General features: G+C 38.5%; 1 long non-coding RNA gene across 1 annotated transcript in view; it reads right to left on the bottom strand.

Moving 5' to 3' along the window:
* The window catches only part of LOC106485323 (uncharacterized), a 28,264-nt gene extending 5,796 nt beyond the window's left edge, over positions 1-22,468 (bottom strand). Inside the window, exons 1-2 of the long non-coding RNA XR_001292702.2 lie at positions 22,375-22,468; positions 15,586-15,664 (exon numbers count right to left, since the gene is read on the bottom strand). This is a non-coding gene — a long non-coding RNA (uncharacterized lncRNA). The remainder of the gene's footprint in view (positions 1-15,585; positions 15,665-22,374) is intronic.
* Between the last annotated feature and the right edge of the window lie 239 nt (positions 22,469-22,707).

Here is a 22,707-nt window from a genome sequence, read left to right as displayed (position 1 = left end):
TCACTCAAGAACAGAGAATGCCTTTAAATATGACACCCGTATTCTGAAAGAACACCATAAAATTTTTATCTTCTGACACAGAACACCTCAAAACTGGCATAAATTCAAAATCTAAACTTAGATCCAGACCCAAATTTTGTACTGTTCTTCCATAAGCTAAACCAAGGACCCCTCTCCTAACATCTGTGGATATTGGGGTGTTTGAAATCCAACTCCAAATTCTGTCTTAAGCCATGCTCTAATGTAAACAAAGTTAATGGCTTGTCAGCATGGGGTTATAAAGCAATGTGGGTACTGTCATAATATTGATGTAAGGAAACTTTGAATATATAGCCATTTTTCTGAATATAACAGTGGGTTTTGCTTTTAGGAAAAGTCATTAAATCAGTATGTCCAGGTTATGTAGCAGCCAGAGAAAATATACAATTGTGGCAGCCAAGAAATTACATGGAAAAGAAATTGTGCCTTGACCCATTGACTTTATGCAGCTCCAAACAGTAACTGCCATTTTATGTTATATCACTTGGGTTGTATAACCACATATTATAGCTAACATGCAACTATGGCTGTAGAGAAACGAGGAGAAACATGTACTTGACCTACAGTACTCAGGGGACTACTGGAGTAGTAGCCAGATAGAGAGTTTGCTCTGTGTGACCAGGAGGATAGCAGAAATCAGAAAAAGAGATACTGTTCTGGAACACGTCATCTGTTTTGGTTTGCTACCAATGAGAAGTTATTCTCAGCAGTATATCATTCACTGTTGGATCAAGGTAGAATTTTTCAGATGATACACTATGAACTTGTGGTCCAGTTATTGTTTTTCATCTAAAATCTCTGTTTTCAGATTAATACAGGTCATTCCTAAAGATTACCTCCTAACACAACACAAAACAATTTGTTTTGTGCAGTGTTAATGATTTCCAACTGTTGGAAAGTGAGTCTAATTTGCTTTGCAATGATCTGTACAAGCTGTGCAAATTTAATTATTTCAGTCCATCTCTGTAATCAATTTTTCTAGCTCCAAATTTAATTTATATGAATTTTCTGATTTTCTCCAAATTTGAGACCAATTTGCAATACTGAAGTGCCAAAAAATTGTATTGTATACTTAATAACCCTTATGCATCTTTTTTTTATATTTTAATCTATAGGAAGCGATCTAATAAATCTTTTCAATTAGAATTTGTGGCCAAATAATTTTTTTCATACAAAATATCAGCTATTCAACCAGTATAAAGTAATATAAAATAACAGTATAAAGTATACAGTATAAAATAATAGTGTGTTTTGACATATAATCATTTTGTTGAGTTGTCTGAGGTATGCTTTGAAACCTTGCTCAGTCTATAACACTATTCTGATTTATACCAGCAAATAATCTCAGTATTCATTTCTGTATTCTGTTAAACTCAAAGATGTGTGTGATGGGCTGAGTTCAGATAAAGATTTAGACTGAATTTGGAGCTAAGGAGAGATAAAGCATGAATACTTTCCAAAGTATTCCAAATGCTCTCCAATACTTTCCAAAAGTTTAGCAATGATTTGGATTTGGATAAGGGCCCACATCCGATTAAGTTTAAATATTTTGACATATTTGGTATTCTATTGTATAGAATAGATAGATCATAAGAACCTCATTTGTGCTGTTAGTCTACCCTGTGAAAACAAATGATATGTTTCACTCATATTGAAGACAAGTTGAATAGATCACAACAGAGATCATGTTAATATCTAGAAAGAAAGTTCTGGACATCTGCTTCCTCAGTATGTGATAGTGTAGGATCTTGACATTTTAAAAATTATTAAAATTCCAAACTTACAGGTTGTGCCTCAAGGATAGGCACAAATTTCATGAGAGGTAAATTTTACTAAAACTCAAGCTTCTGACTTAGTTAAAGATGAGATTTAATCTTTCTAGGGTACAGTGAGCAAACACAGTGGTAACATAAAACCATGGCAGAAATTTGTATTTCTAATGAGGTTGAAAGGAATGGTGGTAAAGATTTGAAAGTTTTTCTCCAACACACACATTTGACATGGATCAGTCCGTGCAGAATTTATTCCCCTTTCTGAACTGGGGTCTTTTGAAGCCTCTGGGCTTGTTCAGTGTCACCAGCTGTGACCACCTCTAGATGCTCACCTGCAATATCTGCCCTAACACCTATCTTAACTTGTGTCCTGACACTGATTCAGCAAAGTAAGAAAGTGCCAAATTTCCTTCTTTGTTTACAGTTAGCTTTAAGAAAGATGTACAGATGCACAAGTCCCTTACTAGACTAATTCAGACTACCCAAATCAAGCACATAGTAGATCTGCAAGGTGAGGGATGAGAAGGATTTAGCTGGTGCCACTAATTCTGTAACGTGACAGAGAACACTAAGGAAAACATAACAAAGCCTAAGTCGATTACTTACAACTTTTGTCATTGCTTTCTTCATGCACTTTGATATGTTTTCTGCCAATTTATACATTGTTCTTTGCAAGCAGATATAAGAGCATCTAGTGAAGAACTTACACTAGCATAGACAAAATGTCTAATAATGGCTGACATTTATGTCTCTTGCAGCTTACTTCAACCTTGACTGATGTGCTTGTTCTTTACATTTTGCACACCATCTGATTTATTTTTCTGAAGATAACTACAGACAAAGTGCACTGAAGGCAATAAGATATTTCAAAGATACTCTAGCTATTATGTGGATCACAAGGTGATGTTTTTAAATCCCTGACTAGATTACAAAATTGACTTAATTCATCTTGTCCAGTATTTCTTATTTTTTCTCCTACATTGCCATTCGCCTATAACTTCCAGTGTTTAACTGCAGCAACACATGTGCTTACTGTTTAATATGGATCATCTCTGCATTGTAACTGGAATTACTCATCTAAGAACATAGAAAATACTAAACTGGATTAGACGCATAGTCCCCCAAGTTCTCCTGCTGATTGTCTCTAGTATGGGGAGTCTTGAAAAGCTGTAAGAATTCCCAAACAGGAGAAAAAGAAGGGTTAATCTACTCTTCTCCTTTTTCTTCCTTTCCCTACATGTGGGGGTTAGTCTCATCCTAATCTCTAATACTTAGAAATTGATTCAAGGACAAAAGCACAAAAGGACCAGAGGGAATGGCTGTCTTTGAAAAAACACTGTGCTGCTTATATGCTGCAAAACCAAGCACAAAGCCCAGACTAGTGAGACTAGATTCTGATGCTGGCTGCTAAGTTTAATTCTACTTATAAAACTAGTTAGTTTGTTTAAGCACAGTTAATTATCAGGTATTCTTAAGTGTCTTTAAACAGTACAATGCAAAGTAAAGTTAGAGCGTAGATTCATGTTTTATGTACATGTCTAAAATTAATGAATTATGAATAAGCTCCCTAATTGCTCTGAAGTACAGATGGAAGCAATCTTCACAAAATTATAAATAATCACCATGCTGTTGATTGCAACAAGTGGAATTTAAGCTTGCCAATCAGTCTCAGAAGTTTAATTAAATGTACTAAAAAAGCAATTTGATACTTTTAAAGCCAAACTGTTGTATGGCACTGAAGCAAATCAAAACTCCAGTCAGGTTTGCAAACCAGTCTCCACTCCTGGTCGCAGAAATGCCAGCATTCCCAGTTTAGAAATTTTTGTTCTGCAAGTTCAGTGCCTTGAATAAATATAAGGATTGACTTCTGAAAGTATTATTTAGGTGAAGACATATAGGTTTCTAAGTAACTTTTTAGATAAGCAAGGATGATTCTCAGGCATTACAGGTTCACATGCTTAAGCAGACTAGTAATTTTATATAATACTGAAAGAACAGACCCTCTGTATTGTAGGAAACAGCAAGATGTGCCAAATGTCATAAGGCAAGTTTAAAATTTGTGGCGCTGTAGAGGAATATAAAGGAACTTATGTTTAAGATTGTCCCTTGGCCCTTTATGACCTTCTGGATCTGTGAATCTAAGCTCGGGGTAACTAAAGCATGAAGCGTAAGATTTTGGCAGAATCTTGGCTCCATCCCTCTTCAGTGAACCGTCAGCCCTGCACAGACTTATGTAACCTGGTACTTTTGTTCCTGCTAGACAATTCCTTTCCGAATATGTTCTTTAAGTGATGCAGCTGAGCAATGCAAAGCAATTGTAATGTTTGGCTTAGTAAGTAACGCTCAGATCCAAAAAGGGACTTATCTTATATCCAGTCTTAGGTATTTGAGCTAGGATTTAAACAAAGCTGAAGTACACAAGTTGAAAACTGCAATACAAATAAACTTAATGCAGATGCCACCAAGCCCCACATTTACATGGTGAATCCCTATTTGGAGCTGCATTTCTGCTCCAGCTTCAGCTGGGAATGTTGCTAATCTGAGAAACTCAGAAATCATATCAGTTTTCTAAATATATATATCTGGAGCCTTTTAGGAAGATGAGGTATCCCATTAGGTCTCTTGTGAGTGTTTCGGAAACCTCAGGGCATCTCAGATCAGCATGCCTTGAATCCACTAGGCCACTGAACTGACACCTCTGTGTCCACTTCCTATGTGAAGCTAATCAAGATTGAGGCAGAAAAGGTACTTTTCCATCTAAGCCTTTGAGAGACGGGATACGGCACATTAGGGCAGCATCTAATGCATGAAGGGATGATGCCTCTTACAAAATCCAGCTGAGGCAAATCTTAATGTACAAACATAGGATGAGTAGCTAATTGCAGAAGCCACTTTTAATACAATAAAGTAACACTTAGATCACTCACACAGGAAGTGAGTTTCCCCTCCTTCCTCAGGCAGAGGGGATCAGACCCATATTTCCCAGTTCCCAGGAGAGCGGCTGACAACCAGAATTTTTGTTAGGAGGGATAATGGGGGTGAGCACAGGCATCTTCTACATCTCCAGTGGGGAAAAAGAATACAAGACACACTGCCCTGAGAGTGAGAGATCTCAAAGAAAAAAGGCATAACTGTGTAATTTAATGGTTAGGGTTTTTAAAGAAAAAGGGGAGTCATAGGCTTTGTTTCCTCCTCAAAGCCCTATTTTGTGTTTTCCAGGAAACTGCAAATGAGTAAAATTAGACTAGAAGTCAAAATTTCTTGTTATCAAGTGATTTTCCCTACTCACAGTGCCAAAGGGGTTTTTTTGTTTGGTTGGTTTGGTTTTGGTGTGTAATCCCTCTCTCTGGCCTGTAGAGCTGTAGTAATTTCTTTAAAAGGAAACAAAACAAAACAAAACAAAACAACCCAGCTTCAACAGGAAGCGCAAAAAGTGTCCTGATCTATATCTATGTCTCGTACAGAATAGCAAACACTCAGTTTGGGGACTGAGGGAACCCCTCAGAATATAGGGTGACACAGTCCGGCCACACACTGAAGATGTTACCGAGCACCATCCTCAGAGAACGCTGGCTGGGGCTCATAGGCACAGCCAGATGCAGGATTTTCCAGTGTTATAGCTGTTCCGTGACTTATGCTACCTGCGTGTACAACTGTGTAAATGACACAGTCTTTAGCTTTACATGGCCAAATAGGACCTGAGGCGCAGCTGTGCGGGGCTTAATTATGCCTAATTACTCCTAGTAGGGTAAATGCAGGGGACCATGAGCTTGGCTTTGGTCAGGTCTTCCTCCTGAATTAGTTGGTAAGCACAAGGTATAAAAATGTTTCACCTTAATTACAGTTGTAATGTTGATAATTCAGATCATTGAGATATCCCAAATGAATAATTTTTCCATTGGAAAAGTTCTGGTTCCTGGAGGGCTGACAAGTTAAAAAACTGCAGATCGATTTTTTTGTCATGAAAATTGTAGGATTTAAATATATTTCTGCAACTATATCTTTAAAGCTACAGCACATGTCTTTTTAGAGGAACATGTGGAAAAGGTTAAATTTATAATTACAGAAAATAACTATGCATTCTAAAAAATGCATGGAGAAGACTGTTTGTGTCTCATAGTACCTCCCAAACTAACTTCAAGAAAGTGATCTGCAATTGCAGGACCAGTGTTTGAAGCACACCTTAGACTTTTCCATTATACATTAACTCTGTAGCTGGATGTTGCACATCAGAAGAGTTTTTGGATGCAGTACAAAAAATAGAGGGGAAAGCAGGGAAGTTGGAATTGGTCTGAAAGATCATATTTTCAGATCTGCCTTGCAGGATATTTGGCAATTTCTGTTCTCTGTAGAAGTGGCTACATAATGAAAGTACAAAGTTCCTTTGATCTAAAAAATCTCTGTGGGATTTAATAATTTATATCAGAATTTAACAGCACAGTGGAACCCTTTTTATATACTAGAGTCATTTTGCTTCTCTTTGTCAGATCAGCTCTGCTTGCAACAGAGACTTGCTGTTAATGGAGCTGTTACTATATTACAATGTCTCTGATATTTTGGTGGCTTTCATTCTACCGTATTTCACTCTGGTCCCCATTTAGCAAAGATCTAAAACACATTTTTAAATACTATCATTTCAGTGGGACTGAAGCCCATGTTTAAATGTTTTCTAGAAAGCTGGCCAGAATATAGACTCTTCTTTCTGATGCTTTTGATGAAGAAAAATATATTGAGACAGATAGTGTTCTATGATTTTCAGTAGTACCTTATTCCACTGGCTTGAATATGAAATAAGGCACAACTGTGAGGGTGAGAAGGAGAAAAAGAAAATTTGTCATCCTCATCTGCATAAGTCTATAGTAATGGACTCAGATATATCTGAGCTACCTTACAGAACAGATGCCTTCATTTGAGACAGATGTCTATATTTTCTTTAGAGTTGGTGGGTAGAAATATGTACTTCTATAGCTCAATTCACTCCTTCCTAACATAGATGCCTGAAGCAGTCCAGACAAATTGTACTCCAGCAGTGGCCATTACTCCTGCCTGACTGAAGGGAGCTTGCACACTGGCATTTGCATTGTAGGTGTCTAAAGCTGGTGGATGAGATGACTCACATCCTGTGGGGCACTAAGAGGAGAGGGGAAAGATCTAACAGACCAAGGTCCACCATGCCTACCATCCTGTCTCTGAGGGTGGGCAGCAGCAGACACTTAGACAAAGAAAAAAGTACAAAGGCATGTATAAAAATGCCTGGGTCTGGCAAGTTTTCTAGAAATCAATGGTTTCAAAACTTCCTGATCCAGAATTTCTTTTTGACTTATCGTATTTAATAACATCAGTTGATGTACCCTCCATCAGTCTGTCCTTTTTTGTATCTGTGAATATTTCTGACCTCCATGAAATCCTGTGACAATGAGTTCTATGATGTAATTATATGTTGTGTGAAAAAAAGTACTCCCCTTTGGTCTATAACTCGCTCCTTAATGGTTTCATTATATGTCTGGTAGTTCTTGCACTATGAAATGGAGTGAATATTCAATTTCTATTCACATTCTGCATACAGTTTATGACTTAAAGCCCTCTGTCATTTCTCCATATCAGTCATCCCTTTCCCAGGCTTAAGAATTCTAGTATATTTGCTCTTTCCTCATATGGAAGCCATTCAGATCTAGGCACTATTGATATGAACAGGGGTTTGCAAGACCAGGATTCAAGTGGGTTTGGTATAAAGGAAATCAATAATGGCAGAGGAACTAGATTTCGTTAGAAAAATCCTCTTGCTAACACAGAATGATATGCAACAAAACCCACACAAATACTGAATATTTATTAATCATTGTGGAGCTTATCTATCTAATTGATTTGGCTCTTGTAGATACATTTTACATAAAATTAATTGAAATTAGTTATTGTTTTGGGTATTAGAAAAATAAATCCCTTCTGAAGAAAAAAAAACAACACAGTAGGTTGCTTCTTTTTTTCTCCATTTTTAAATATAAGACCTTTCAATTTGGAATGAGGATCATGCTGACTGGGGGGAATGAAATATGGTGGTCTTCATCTCTGTGTTAACAGTTACAAATCAGCCAATATTTGGCGGTGATTTGCTCTTCTCCGTCACTGTAGGCAGATTGTTTTGAGAAATGAATTGGTGGACTTAGTCCAATTCCTTATTGAAAGGGGCATCATTATTAACTCACAATATCAGAAGAGAGCAAAGAAGTGAAAAACATGAAGGTATTTCACCTCCCTGGAGATGTTTCTGCGACTCTAACATGAACAAAACCAGTGGTGTAGCTAAGCTTGCTTGCTCCTGTTATTTATTATCAGTATTAGCGCAGGTCCTAGAAGCTCCCATCAAAACTGAAGTCCCATTGCGGAACAGCATGTTGGTTTCCAACATATTTCATGCACACATCATTCAGTAAGAAGTGTGTTCTTCCAAAGCAAAACAAAACAATGTGTTTTTACATGATTCACTAAGCTTTGCTGCAAGAAATACAAAATAATTGAGTAAGACTGCAGTAACACTCCAATACTTTGTTATGAATTTTTGCTGTATTCAGCAGAATAAAATGACCCTGGTTCACAAACTCCCAAACTGTAACTTGCAAAAGTGAAATTACACTTTAAAAGATTTCTGTAGAGGACATAACTCTAAAGGCTGACTTTTTAAATGGGTAAAACTCATGCAAAGATAAAATGATCTAACAAGGAATGCCCTTTTCTCCATGGTTTCTGACAAGTTCAAGTCACTGCGGCTTTACTCTTAAGGGTTATATTGAAGTACAGCATATCACAAAGTATCATCTGTATTCACTGTTTAAAGTACAGCAGTGTGGTGTTTAGAGCCCTATTCTTGTTAACTATATCAAGAGAAGAAGACCATTATTTCCTTCCCTAAAGAGCATATGGTTGAAATATAGACAAGGGATGGACACAGGCAGGTGGGGGTTTCAGGTAAACAGATTGGCAAGCAGGTTGTGGTCTTGGTGCACCAGGAAGCAAACCTCTGTCAAGGAATCCTTCAGCCACTGCAGCAAAACAGTGCTCTGCTGAGCCGCTCTGCTCACATTGGAGCAATCTTCTTCACCCCTGCTCCTCCAGGCAGCGGGGAAGCAATCACCAGCAGTGCTCCATGGCCTTATAAAGGACAAAAGAATAGTCTCTGACAGATTTGATGACAGCATGGGAAATGCTCCTGAGAATTGTAATTGTTAGGGCTAACTGCAGACCCAGATAGCTCTCAGCTGTTGAACAGGAACGGCCAAAGTGTCAATGGCTACTACAGCTTCAAAGACAAGAACGTGCTCTGATTTAAGAGCCTCTTTCTGTGGGCAAGACTGTGAACTCTTTATTGCTGTTGATGACATCCATCAGCCCTTTGACACTAGTGGGACTAATTTCTGGATAGGAAGGGCAGCAATCTGACTCAGTGACATTGATAAATTTGTGTTTGCTTATGGTCAATTTTTCATACATGCACAGAACAAAAGATACGAGACTTGATCATGCTAGGATGCCTAGAATACCACTGCTAATTTCAAGCTAATTCTGGGATAGCAAGGATAAGAACTGAATATGGTTCTGAGGATTTCTCTCTCTAGAATCATTTCTTCATTGTCAGTTTATGACTCAATTCAGGTGCATTTATGCATCCCAGCTCTAATGTCACTGTTTCCAGGCATGCTGCACATTAAATCTGACAGCTCTTTCTTAAACTGCCTCAAGCTGAGTGGAGTGCAGAAGGCAACATCATTTAAATGCAATAACACAGTTCACAAATTCTTGGGGAGCAAATGCTCCCTTTTCTCTTTAACTATATGTAGTGTTAATTAATCACCTTTTAAGTGCCTATGTAAATTACTAAGATCACAAAGCATCTCTGAAGTGACTGGAGCAATGGCTCCTGTGGGGCACTGATGCTCTTGCCTGCCCATGGGTGTTTAGATGGCTGGCAGATTTCTGCATGACCTTTGGCTATGTCAGTGGATTCTAAAGAGTAATTCACTCAAGAGGAGACGCTGAGGGCTCCGTTCACTGGCTCACCCTCACATGTGCTCAGATGAGTCAGTGATTCCCATGACTAGGGGTGGGATTTGGCTTCCTAAAGATAGGCCTCCAGTGACATTTGAGACAGCCTTGGGTATCCAAGACATCTGCATGGGGATGGAAGATACGACACTGGGTTTATAAGAAAACTGCACCCTTCCAGAGCAACAGCTGAAGGCTAGGTGGATACTACACAGTGCCTAAAGGACACCAGGTGCTAGCATTTGGGCAACTCTTCTGTGAGCCTAGACACTTAGATCACATGTAGACACCTAAACGTAGGTATCTTAATCTGGAGCTGATTTTCCTCTTCTATGAATACTGAATTAAACTATGCACTTACTTACACGGCAGAGCTGTGAGTCTGGCAGAAAACTCTTGCTCCCTGGGGCTGAAAAGAAGCATCTTGCTCTTTCCACACCACAGTTTATGATGACAAAGCATGTTCCACCCTCTAGCAACTGGAAGTGAGGCAACTGGAAACCATCTGTTGCCTGTGCCTGAGATACTGCTAAAAGGGACTATGCTTGTGTTGTGGAGGAGTAGAGGGGCTGTGACTGTGCCCGAGGGTTACACAGAACTTCTGTCTTTCTGCTTCTCTTGGCTGCAGAACAGCTGAGGACAATATGGATTAACACAACAGTTCTGCAGGTGAACCAGTGTAACCGCTCTGCACATGCAGTGGTGCTATTGCTGATGTCTGCTTAGGTTTCTACGCTGAGTAGTACAGGGAGACTGATATGCTTTTTGTGGCCTCAGGATGAGTGTTTCACAGACAGTATTATTCTCCAGGGAGAACATTTCATGCAGTTCAGCCAGGGAGTTAAAGATATCCCTTACAATAATAAAAATAGTAAATAATAAATTTTAAATTAAGCCTAATAAAAATTGATCTCCATGTTTGATAGGTTCTTCTGGAGGTACCACCTCTAATGGGGAGAAGGTAATCCAACTACTGAAATTCTGCCCTCATCTGAGAAGTAGAACAAAAGTCAAAAGAAAGATTTGTTTGGTAGAAACCACATTGTATTCAGTTCTCATCAGAGATTAGATGGCAGCATTTACAGTCAGCAACAGCTTGGGCTAAATTTAGATGAATGACTAATCCAGTAGCTTCACTAGCCTATTTCTTTGTGATGCCGCCAGGGACAGCAATGATAATTCAGCAGCCAGAGAGTGCCTGCCATCCACAATAAAGCCTTTCACAAATAAACAATGCTAAACCGAAAAGTTAGCATTTTCAGGTTGGCTGCTGAAACACATCCTTCCAGTTCCAGACTTTTGCATCCACTCTACTCATGAGAAACCTATTCACTTTGGACCCACTGGTCAGCCTGGGATAACTAAGAACTTCCAGAAGTAACTCTTGTCGTTGCATACTTTATGGTTTAAACTTTTAACACTCTGCAATGATGCAATAGGATCTGGTCTAATGTCTGCAAATGGATTTCTTTTCCAAGATTCAATGTAGATCCTTCTAATGGAAATGTGCAATCTTTTGCCTCTGACTACTCTTTCTACTAACTATGTTTTTGGCTGATACATTAGAGAGTGAAAGAAAGGTGTCCGAAACAGAAAGCCTAGGTTTCTGTGGTTTGAGATAGAAGTTCATCACTGAGAACTGCAACAACTAATTTCGACTGTGAAATGGCACAGAAGAGGTCCTATGACATATCAATCAATGTGTTTCTTGAATATGGGATTTGTGCATATTGTGTATATGCAATATAAAGGCTTCATACAATTGTATTCATATTTTAGTATGCTGTACAATAGAGGTTGTATTACTCTATAACATTACAGAAGTATGGCGTCATGAGATGAAGCAGAAAATCTCCCAAGCCTCTTTCTTCAGTAATGCTTATGTTTTGGTTCAGTCCCCAAGGTTTACGACTTATCAGATGCAGACAAAGTGAAAAGAAACAGTACAAATGAAAACTGTTATATATCCATACAGAGCATGATGCAGTGTGGAATGAGACCTAAATGTATTCTTTAATAATGAATAGTAAAGTCAACATTTGTAATGGTAACAGGAGATACTGAGTTTTTCTTTCATTTGAGGGTCAAGAGTTAATGTCATATCCCAGCTAGGGAGCTTAGGCATACAGTGCCCCATTTATTACTACTGGAGTGTGTCATTCAGACTCCTGCAGACAGTGTTAGTACCTGGCACAGCTTCATGAGGAATGGAGTATTTGAGAATACACGGTCACTTCTGTATCAAAGTTGGATAATATTATTTCTGAGGTAAACTGCAACATCTTTGATGCTAAAACTGTTCTGGCTGACCTGTAACCCTTGATATGAATGACAGCACTTTTTGCCTTACATTTGCATCCATTGCCCATTTATGAAAAGGAATAGAGGTGGACAATGCTGTTCCTTGTAGCATTTACTTAGGCAAGACCCTTTTCTTCATCCTGGACCCACTATATTCCAAATCAATAGACTAATAAGCCAAAACCATTTGCTCGTGTGTTTGCTTGTGTGCATGTTTGAAAACTCCTAAAAGATTGACATCTGACCATGCAGTTTTTGCCAAACACAGACTTGCAGTGTCAACACCAGTTGTATAAATAAGCAGAGCGCTGTGCAGAGCGCCACATGCATACTACTGTGTGTGCTGCACCAATCATGTAGGTAAAAATAGGACCTTAAATAAAAAAACAAGCTCCCACAACTGTCCCTCCCCTTTTTGTTTTCAGCACCATCTGCATAGCATCAGTGTTTTCATCCAGTAATAATGTGAAATGAACGTTTTTTCCAGATTACTTCTGAGTATCTTAGTTAATGTTAACCCTCAAATGACTGAGGCATCACTTGCATGTTCAGCGGTGAAAATTTTCTAGCATCTTGTGTTCCTTTATTCTTCCCTGTCTCCTCCTGCAGTTGTAGAAGTCTGTGTGAACCAACATTGCAGTGCTTCCAGCACCAAATGACTGCACCTATCTGCTTTTGAAAACATAGGAAATTTTTAACAGGGGCACTTCCAGATGCTTTTCTAACACAACGGTATAAGGGAATGCTCAGAGGAGGTCAAATCTCCGTTTCTCTCTACTAAACCTCCATTACTGTACATTCAGTATATTCAGACTGTCCACTGTGGATGCTAAGACAGATGCAGGTGCCTAAAATGTACATAAGTTTTGACCATACCCTATCCAGAGTCTTCAGATACCAACTTAAGGGGCAAAACAGTTTCAAAATCTGTTATATGTACCTAATTTAAGACTTTTCAGAACTCTCCATTGACTGAACAAGGTGCTAAGGTTTAACAGTAAAATCACTGAGATGTCCCAGTAGACATCTAAGTCCACCATAATGTTCAGAGGAGATGGTGTGAATAAAATCCCTTTCACCTGTTTATCCTCACAAGACGCGCACCATTAGCATAATCATCCTCAGCACTCCTACGAGGGAAGGAAACAGGGAACTGCACAGACCGCAGCTCTGAGGGGCATCTCTGCCCCCGTCCCATGACTGCTGGTGGGAGGAGACCCCCCCCTTACTGCAGAGTGTCACAGGGCACAGCTTGCTTTCTGTGAGCTGGGGCCAATGTTTTCTTTCTTTTTTCTTCTCTCCCTGCTCTCCTCCTTCCTTCCCCCCACATGGTGTCTGCTTTCAAGATTGCTTCAATAGCTAGCATTGTAACCTACAGAAGATGGATTTCCACAAAATTAATTTCAGCACTTGGATAGAAACTGATTACCCTTCTTTGTAGTCCTGGAGATGAAGTTATTAAATGGGAATTGGGAGTGGAATGCAGCCAAAGTTCTTAGCAAAACCGCTGCAGTTAGGTTCTGTCATTTCTCTTTCTCTTACCATACTCTGTGTTGCTTAATAAGTATTTTATGCCTTTCATTAGTTTCTCTAAGCAGTCCAAGAACACAGGCACACATATTAAATTGAGCTGAGGCCTCTAAAGAAGGTAGCAAAGCTACCTGTATGCTTCAGCATGATTTGGCAATGAAAGATATTTAAACATTTCTCAGTTCTCATAAATCTAGTTGAAACATCCATTTTGCTGTAATGATTTGCAAGATACCTGACAGAATCATTTAAAGTTGCTAAGGTGTAGTAACGCAGTATAGTTAACAGGATTTAAGAACTGCAATAGTGGATATAACCTACGATTTATCAACTTCATTACATTACAAAATAGACTGATAATTTTCCATCACATTTTTAATAGAAAATAGTTTTGCTCAAACTGATTATTTTATGTCCAAAAAAAAGAATATAATAATAGAAATAAAAGAAAAAAATAAAAATAAAGAAAGGGGAGGGCTAAGTTCCTTAATTAAACTGAGTTTTGTATTATACATAGTTTCTCATGATGCTCAGTTAACAGCATTACCCACAACATCCTCTTCACATTAGCATGATTTATCCTATCACAGATGCTATGTGATTGAGTTCGTTCTAAAAACTATATATATATATATATATATATATATATTATAGTTAGTATTTTACCTCCAGAAACTGCATTTTCAGTTAACACAAAACTATGTTTATATCTAGGTTCAGAACCTAAGCATAATATTTGGGCAAGATCTGTTAAAATATGGATTAATTGATTCCCTTTTCTGCAATTCAGCTGTCCAATGGGTAGGACCTCCCCTTGGATTCAGGAAAACCAAGGTTCAGTTTCCTGATCTACCTGATTTACACTATGGATTTTAAACCACATTCCAGGAGAAGACTTTAAGCATTACGAGCTAGGTAGGTTGAAGGATTCATACACTGTAATCTGCACAGCACTGGGATAAGCAAACTACTTCAGGTATAAAATATGATGGGGTAAATAGGTAGCAGAAAATTTTCTTTTTGGAGTTGGTTCATATACCACTGCTGCTGATGCAGTAGCTGTGATAGAGACGAACATGTTGTAGGTCACTTGACAGCAAGTATTTCTCATTCTCTCCTGCCAAAGCTATGTCCATATGTCCTATATTCTAGCTGAGTGACCTAAGCAGTTGGCTGTAGTCACTCTCCTTTGGATATTTAAGTGTTTTGTATAGTGTTCCAGGGGGGAAATTGAGAGACTCTTGCTCTGAATTGTCCCCTGACTGTTAGTGTCATAAATTACAGTACCTAAGCTCTGTGTCTGAGTGTGAAAAAAGTGCTGTCTAGATGAGTGTCATTAATTGAAACACTTTCCCACCAGAAGACCTGAAGATTATGCATTATTTCTTGTGAACTGATTTCATTTCCATTGAAGGTTATGTCTACACAATACAATGCAGTGATATTCAGAGAAATTAGTTTTCTCAAAACCATATGGAACATTATCACAGACTATATTAAAACCATCAAAGTCTGCTTTTAAATTGGATCAACTTTACACTGACTTTCCAGGGCTGGTTTCAGTACAAGTGATGGTCTGGTCAGCTTGCTTGGGTGTCTCTGAATCACACTCCGTTTCAGGGCTGCACAAGTGTTCTTAGAGAACTCAGATGGCAACAATTCTGCTTCTTGACATAACATCAAGAGTGGTGTGGATTCATGCGAACTTTTACATCTGTGTAGCTCTTCCTGAGCTCTCTTTATGTTCAAGGAAAAGAAAAAGAAACTTCCATGGCATAGTTTATTTCATCCTACTGAAATAGTTCAGATGAATTGCTCAGAAGTGCCTTTTCCTGTTCATTTACTACAAGCCAGGCTGTTCAGCAGCAGACACCTATACTATAAAGTTAGATAGGATGAATCTCACCTTGGTTGTCTATCAACACTTACATACGAAGAACACGTCACTGAGTTCCTGAATGCTCCGTGTAGAATTCACTGATGCACTGAGGAGTGAAAAATACATAGGGAATGACTAGATGTGAAGAGGTTAAAGTATGGGTCTGATATTATAGGCTGATAATGCAGGTGAGCAAAGGAACAGCAGAACTGCAGAGAGAAAGGGAGAAGGTTCATATATGCTGTTATGCCTGTCCTGGCATAGTTTAGCATAATCCACACTACTTGCTTTTTCACCCTATTCTTCAATTCTCCCTTCCAGAAACAGATTTAGGTATCTCTTTATCTCTGTGAAACTGTACTTCAATTACCTTCTCTAGTAACTTGTTCCATATGTCTTTTTCTCTGAGAGTGAAGCAACCCTGCCCAAGTCCCTGTTTGCTCATTGTTACCTAATATTTCAATCTGGTCCCTTAGTTTTCCCCTGTAAGTAATAATAACAAAAGCCCACCCCTTGTGCTTACTTTGTATTTTCACTTATCTCTCTTTCTTAATATTGAAAACTTTGACTACACCAACTCCCAGATTTTTCTTCTCCATGGAGGATAAGACTAGTTCCCACAGACTTTCTTCATTTTATTAAAAATATATATATATATATCTGTACTTAGAATACAAATGAAAAAAAATATAGTTGTTTTTCTTTGTCACAGAGGAAGGACCTTGATCCTGCAAACCACAACCTTTTGTCAGATGACTAATCCTATTAACTTAACCTAGTATAGTGGGCAAAATGTAAGAATTTCTCGATGCTAACTCGGAGAACAGAGAAACAGGATTTAGTCTCACATCAGGTAGTCGTAACAGACAAGGGCTTCTCCAAGCCATGTCACCAGGAAAAGATGGAGTAGCATAATATGGGCAGGATTGGCAGGAAAGGAGAAAGGGAAGGACTGAAAAGCTTAGAAATTTCTTCTTAGAAGAAGACATGTATTTTAAACATTTTTCCCTTTAATGGTAAAAAATCAGTTTCTTAACTACAGAATTATAGTGAAATAAATAAAGCATAGAATTACCAAAATAAATCTTTTTTTGTAACAAAGATCATATTTGATATGATTATTTTCATATACTTCTAAAGAGGATAAAAATTGAAGAGTTAAAAAATGGAAAGGGCAAGAGGGATAAAAAACTTTCTACTGCCTGAATCTCTTCTGTCTTACACTAGGTTGGTTTATACTGGCATCTTTCCAGTGGGTTACTAATGATTTATACCTGTATTTTGAACTGCAGGCTTTGAGAAGGAGACTGCTGTTATGGTTAATACACTATATTCAGAAAATCTGACTTTAATTCCTGGTGTTGCCACAAAAGTCCTAAGAAGGAACAGTCTATTGAGAATGATGTTTTCAGAAGCACATATGTGATTTGGGAGCTTCCCTACAATTTGCTAAGTGGCTTAGGCACTTTCTCCACTCAGCTTTCATTGAAATAGGGCTCTTAGCTAGATTCATAAATGGATTTATACGTCTGCATCTTTAGATGCAAAAATCCAAATCTGGTTTCTCATGGACCCCCTTTGCTACTGCTCCTAAATTTTAAGGTACAGTAGGTCGATTTTCTTCTTTTTAACATAATGTTAAACAGTTCTCCATAAGAGTATGTCTCAACTGCATCTGTCTTCTCAGCTCTTCCATGTACAAATTCATAAACGAAGACCTCCTTTCCAGTAGGGTTGAATACACTGGATATTCTTCAAACTTGGAGGATCAGATTCTGCACAAAATATTGATGAAGACGTTGCCTTCTTAGGTGTTGCTATTAATCAGTATCTCTGTGTTTAGGTCACTTACACAGGAGGTAGAAAGTCTGAATCTAAATTTCTTTTCAGCTAGAACGAATGAACTTGATTTGTCACATTTCCTCTTCTCTTCTCTTCTCTTCTCTTCTCTTCTCTTCTCTTCTCTTCTCTTTTCTCTTCTCTTCTCTTCTCTTCTCTTCTCTTCTCTTCTCTTCTCTTCTCTTCTCTTTTCTCCTCCCTCCTCCCTCTCCCTCTCCCTCTTCTCTGGAAGCTGTTCTACTTTACATTAAATAATTAAATATTAACTGGACCCCAAAACAGTGAGATGGTTTACTTCTGCCCCTTCCCCTACAGACTACTTAATATAAAACAGGGAATTATTCATTAGAAAAAGAAACAGAACCCAGTTTACTGCTTTTTTTTTTCTTTAGGTGAGTGTTGTAGCTACTATAATAAGGTTGTCTTCTCTTGATTTGGCCTAATTAATATTCAAATATTCCATGCAAATTACAGCTGTTTCAACAGGAAGGAAAGGGTCCATCTTGCAGAATCTGGGTCATGTCAAGTACTCTCCAAGAAAGTAGGTGCAATGGATTCAGATTCCTGCAGGCAATGTGAAAGAATACTCTAATTTTAGGCAAAGACTTAATTCCTGGAGTCATATATGAAAAGGGCTGCAAACTTACTTTGCTGTTGGTTGTATTGAGATTGAGAACTGGCTGAATGGCAGAGCTCAGAGAGTTGTGCTCAGTGGCACAGAGTCTAGTTGGAGGCCTGTAGCTAGCGGTGTCCCCCAGGGGTCAGTCCTGGGTCCAGTCTTGTTCAACTTCTTCATCAATGACCTGGATGAAGGGACAGAGTGCACCCTCAGCAAGTTTGCTGACGATACAAAACTGGGAGGAGTGGCCGATACGCCAGAGGGCTGTGCTGCCATTCAAAGAGACTTGGACAGGCTGGAGAGCTGGGCGGAGAGGAACCTCATGAAATTCAACAAAGGGAAGTGCAGGGTCCTGCACCTGGGGAGGAATAACCCCATGCAGCAGTACAGGTTGGGGGTTGACCTGCTGGAAAGCAGCTCTGCTGAGAAGGACCTGGGAGTGCTGGTGGACACCAAGTTAAGTATGAGGCAGCAATGTGCCCTTGTGGCCAAGAAGGCCAATGGTATCCTGGGCTGCATCAGAAAGAGTGTTGCCAGCAGGTCGAGGGAGGTGATTCTCCCCCTCTACTCAGCCCTGGTGAGGCCACATCTGGAGTACTGCGTCCAGTTCTGGGCTCCCCAGTACAAGAGGGATGTGGCACTACTGGAGCAAGTCCAGCGAAGGGCCACAAAGATGATTAGGGGACTGGAGCATCTCTCTTATGAGGAAAGGCTGAGAGAGCTTGGCCTGTTTAGTTTGGAGAAGAGAAGGCTGAGAGGAGATCTTATCAATGTGTACAAGTATCTGAAGGGAGGGTGTCGAGAGGATGGGGCCAGACTCTTTTCAGTGGTGCCAAGCGACAGGACGCGAGGCAACGGGCACAAACTGAAACACAGACACTTCCATCTTAACATGAGGAAAAACTTTTTCACTGTGAGGGTGACAGAGCACTGGAACAGGTTGCCCCGAGAGGTGGTGGAGTCTCCTTCTCTGGAGATATTCAAAACCCGCCTGGACGCAATCCTGTGCAACGTGCTCTAGGTGACCCTGCTTGAGCAGGGTGGTTGGACTAGATGATCTCCAGAGGTCCCTTCCAACCTCAGTGATTCTGTGATTCTGAGATTCTGTATTTTGAAAAAAAGAATCTGAAAAAGACCCAGATCCTGAAACTAGAAGAGGATGCTTCTCAGTCCTAAGTGGAAGGAGACCTTACAGACCAGGATAAGGTCTTTATGTGTCTGGAGAAGGAAAGAATAAACCTGGTTCTAATATTTCCTAGAGGCCATATTAGGCAGTCACAAGTTAGGGGAACTTAGATATTAGAGGATATTAAGGAAGCTTAGATATTAAAGGTGATATATTGTGTGTATATATATATATATATATATTCCTTCCAATGGAATTCACAACCTCTGAAATAGTCACATAAGCTTTCTGCACAATGAAAAGAAAAAATTAAGCATCTGAAAATGCAATTTAGAAAAGACAAGAACTTTGACTGGAGAAGTGCCTGGGGCCAGCAAGGAAACCCTGAGGAGAGGAAGAGGATGATTTCTTCCACTTGTATTCATAGCAAGAACCATAAGTAAATCCTTTCTTGAAAAAGAGAATAAACCACTGTTCCCTTCATATTAAATAACTCAGCACATAAGGCTCTCTGTCATTAGATCAGAAAGCTCAGATTCAAATCTGAGTTAAAGTAAGGATTTGAACCTATACAACATGCCTTCACTGCCTAAATCTTAAAACTATAAAACATGCAGAGGTGCAGCTGCTGCAAAAACTTGTCCAGAATAAAATCTAAAAGAGAGAGTGAGACTACAACTCCTCTGCTGGTGGCTGAGATATAGACTCAAGAGACATGTTTCGGTCTGTTCTTTGCTGAATACTTAAACACTTCCTAATAAGTGTAACAGTTTCAGGGGAAAAACAAACAAACAAACAACAAATCTCACCTTAGATGATGTGCTAGACCAAAGGGTAAAACATCACTGAGAGGAAGATGTGGACTAACAGTCCCTCAAATAGCAGAACATGATTTGGCAGCATGACTCCACAAGCCGTGTGAGCCACCTGACCATTTTGCAGTCTAATGCGAGGTGTGTCCTGAGAAGGCCGACCGGATGGTGGTGGGTGGACACTGTGCATCTCCACACCTTCTGGGCATGCATCCTTAGGTGTTTACCTTGAACACCTAATGTAAGAAAGAGTGAATTGCCCACAGGAGGTACTTACCTCTTCCATTTCACTACAGAGAAACCAAGAGTGCAGACTCTCTGATGGTTAAAATTACATAAGCAAAATTTCACCCTTACACATCTAAGTTCCCCTGTGGATCAACATGCAGTTGAGCATGTTAGAAAATGCCATCTTTGAGCTCTCTGTGTTCTTGAAAATTGGAATGATACCTTGTCCTGCCTTTGTCTCTTTTAGTTTGAAATTCTTTGTACCTTGCACTACCCAGCAGCAGCCTCATGGTACTCCTCAAGCTTGGGGCTTGGGACTTGGGACAACTATATGCTACTGTAATAAAAATACTAGCAATAGCATCAGCTCCTTGGATCAGTGATTGTCTCCATGTCAGGCTGTCTTAGGCTACCTATGAGGCCTAAACTGTGTAATTAACAAATTTTCCATTTCAGCTTTCACCTAATTTGGCAACAGCTGTTAAAATGTGATTATATGCTGTGAGCTGGTGCTGTTATAAAATGGCTCTGTGATGTTTCTAAAGAAAAAAAAAAACAAAACAAAACATAGCTTGCTCTTCTTGATTTCAATGTACCATGATTTACAGTTGACACCTCTGTTTTCCATTGTCAGCAAGACCCAGTATTTCCAAATGTTCATTTTACTGATCAGAACTCTAAGAACAGTACAAGAAGCGCACAACAAGCTGGTATTCATTATTGGAAGTATAGGATTGTAAGATTAAATTTACAGTTGAATAACTCCTTGATATTTTCACCAGGAATGTGTTCACTCTTGGATATCCAGTTAATTTTTAAATTTAATGCAGGCATCAGAAATTACTGCTTGCTCTTCTGAATTTAATCTAATTTATAAACTACAGAGGATACACACACACACATATACACTCTCTATCATCTTACACAACGTGCAAATGATGTGTGACATGACATTGCACAGTCTGTTGCTTTAAACCAATATTGTCAAATCCCAAGAGTTCAAAGCAACATCATGGAGGAATTTCACCAACTGTATTGTTTCTTTGACTTCTGTTTTTGAGTTCAGAGTTTTGAGCCTTTCTCAATGATGGGAAAATAATGAGGATGTTCCCTACCATCCAACAAAGTAATCGACAGCAGTGTCTTCTAGCTGAAATAATAACTTTGAGCTACATAATATAATATTTCATGCTTAAAGATACACACAATCATGCTCATATGCTCATGCATACATAAATAAGTACTTAAACATATATATGCATGCTCACCTTTGAATCCTTAGGTCTTAGTTTACCAATTTTGTTAACCAGCTCCAAACTGATCAAAGTAGTCTAATATAAATAACATCTTTTCGCCTAGTGTAGATACATTTAGCTGTGCTAAATCCTACAGATCTGTATCAGTTGGCACTGGATAAAAATTTGGTCCAAATATTCTGAGTGTGACTTTGACAATGTAGTAGTTTGTGAATACATGAATGACTAGATGAGTATTTTTATGTCAGCTACTAGGTTTCAACCCATGCAAATTGTTTCTAATTCTACTGATATGATGAAGAAAATATTTTGGTTTGAACACTGTCTAAATCTTTTAAAACTGAGGTTATGAAGAGCAATATCTATTCACATTTCCATTCAAATTAATATTCTTAGTAATGGAATAATAGAGGATGTATTAAATCAATAAATAAGTAATGGAAATGAACTGTATAAATAGAATAATCAGTGTGGGAATAGCTATTTTTTCAGCACATTTATTAAGTTGATGAGAAAAATGGTTTAACTTTCTAAAAACAAAAAACAAAATTTCCTTTCAAAATATATAAAAAGTTATGTGCTAAGTGAAATAATTTGACTTGAAATAAACACTGGTTTTGCACTTAGATTTTAGAATAAAGTTTAGTTTCAAAATATATTTTGGAAGAAAACAGTTTAAAATGTCAGAAAAAATATCTTCCTTGCCTTCCTTTCCTTCTCAAATATGTTCATGTTTGAGGCTGAGCCAGATTTCCATTTTTTTGTCAGATAAAGCATTTTATTGCAAGTCTCTGTCCAATTCAGCTATTGATTCCAGAGATAATTGCCTCTGCCTTATTAAAATTATGTTCTTTATTCTACAGACTACAGACATAAAGATTCCAAGAGTTCCCATCTAAAAAGTTTCATTTAATAAATATCCCATTTAATACTTACCAAAAAATGTAGGTTTCACCGATGTAAAACTTGATGCGAATCTGGGTTGAATTGGTAAATATTTCTGATTTGACAAAAATTCTGAAAGAATTCAGTTTCGGGTTGACTGAAGAATCAGTTATTCATAGAGCCATATTGCCAGTGATCTGAAGGAAATGGTTACTAATTTATTGAGCTGTGCCTATTTCAGCTTCATTTTAAACATTAGCTTGAGTTTAAGTAATTTACAATCCACACCACTCCCTGTCTGTGAGATAAGAAGACAAGGCTCAGTAATCATTGGCTATATTGATGTATCTGGAAAAGGCTTTATCCATGAGAATAGAGAATTTA

This window comes from Apteryx mantelli, chromosome 1, assembly GCF_036417845.1.
Source record: "Apteryx mantelli isolate bAptMan1 chromosome 1, bAptMan1.hap1, whole genome shotgun sequence".
Taxonomy (NCBI): domain Eukaryota; kingdom Metazoa; phylum Chordata; class Aves; order Apterygiformes; family Apterygidae; genus Apteryx; species Apteryx mantelli.
The sequence above is the reverse complement of the archived record's forward strand: the minus strand, read 5'-3'. Positions and strand labels throughout refer to the sequence as shown.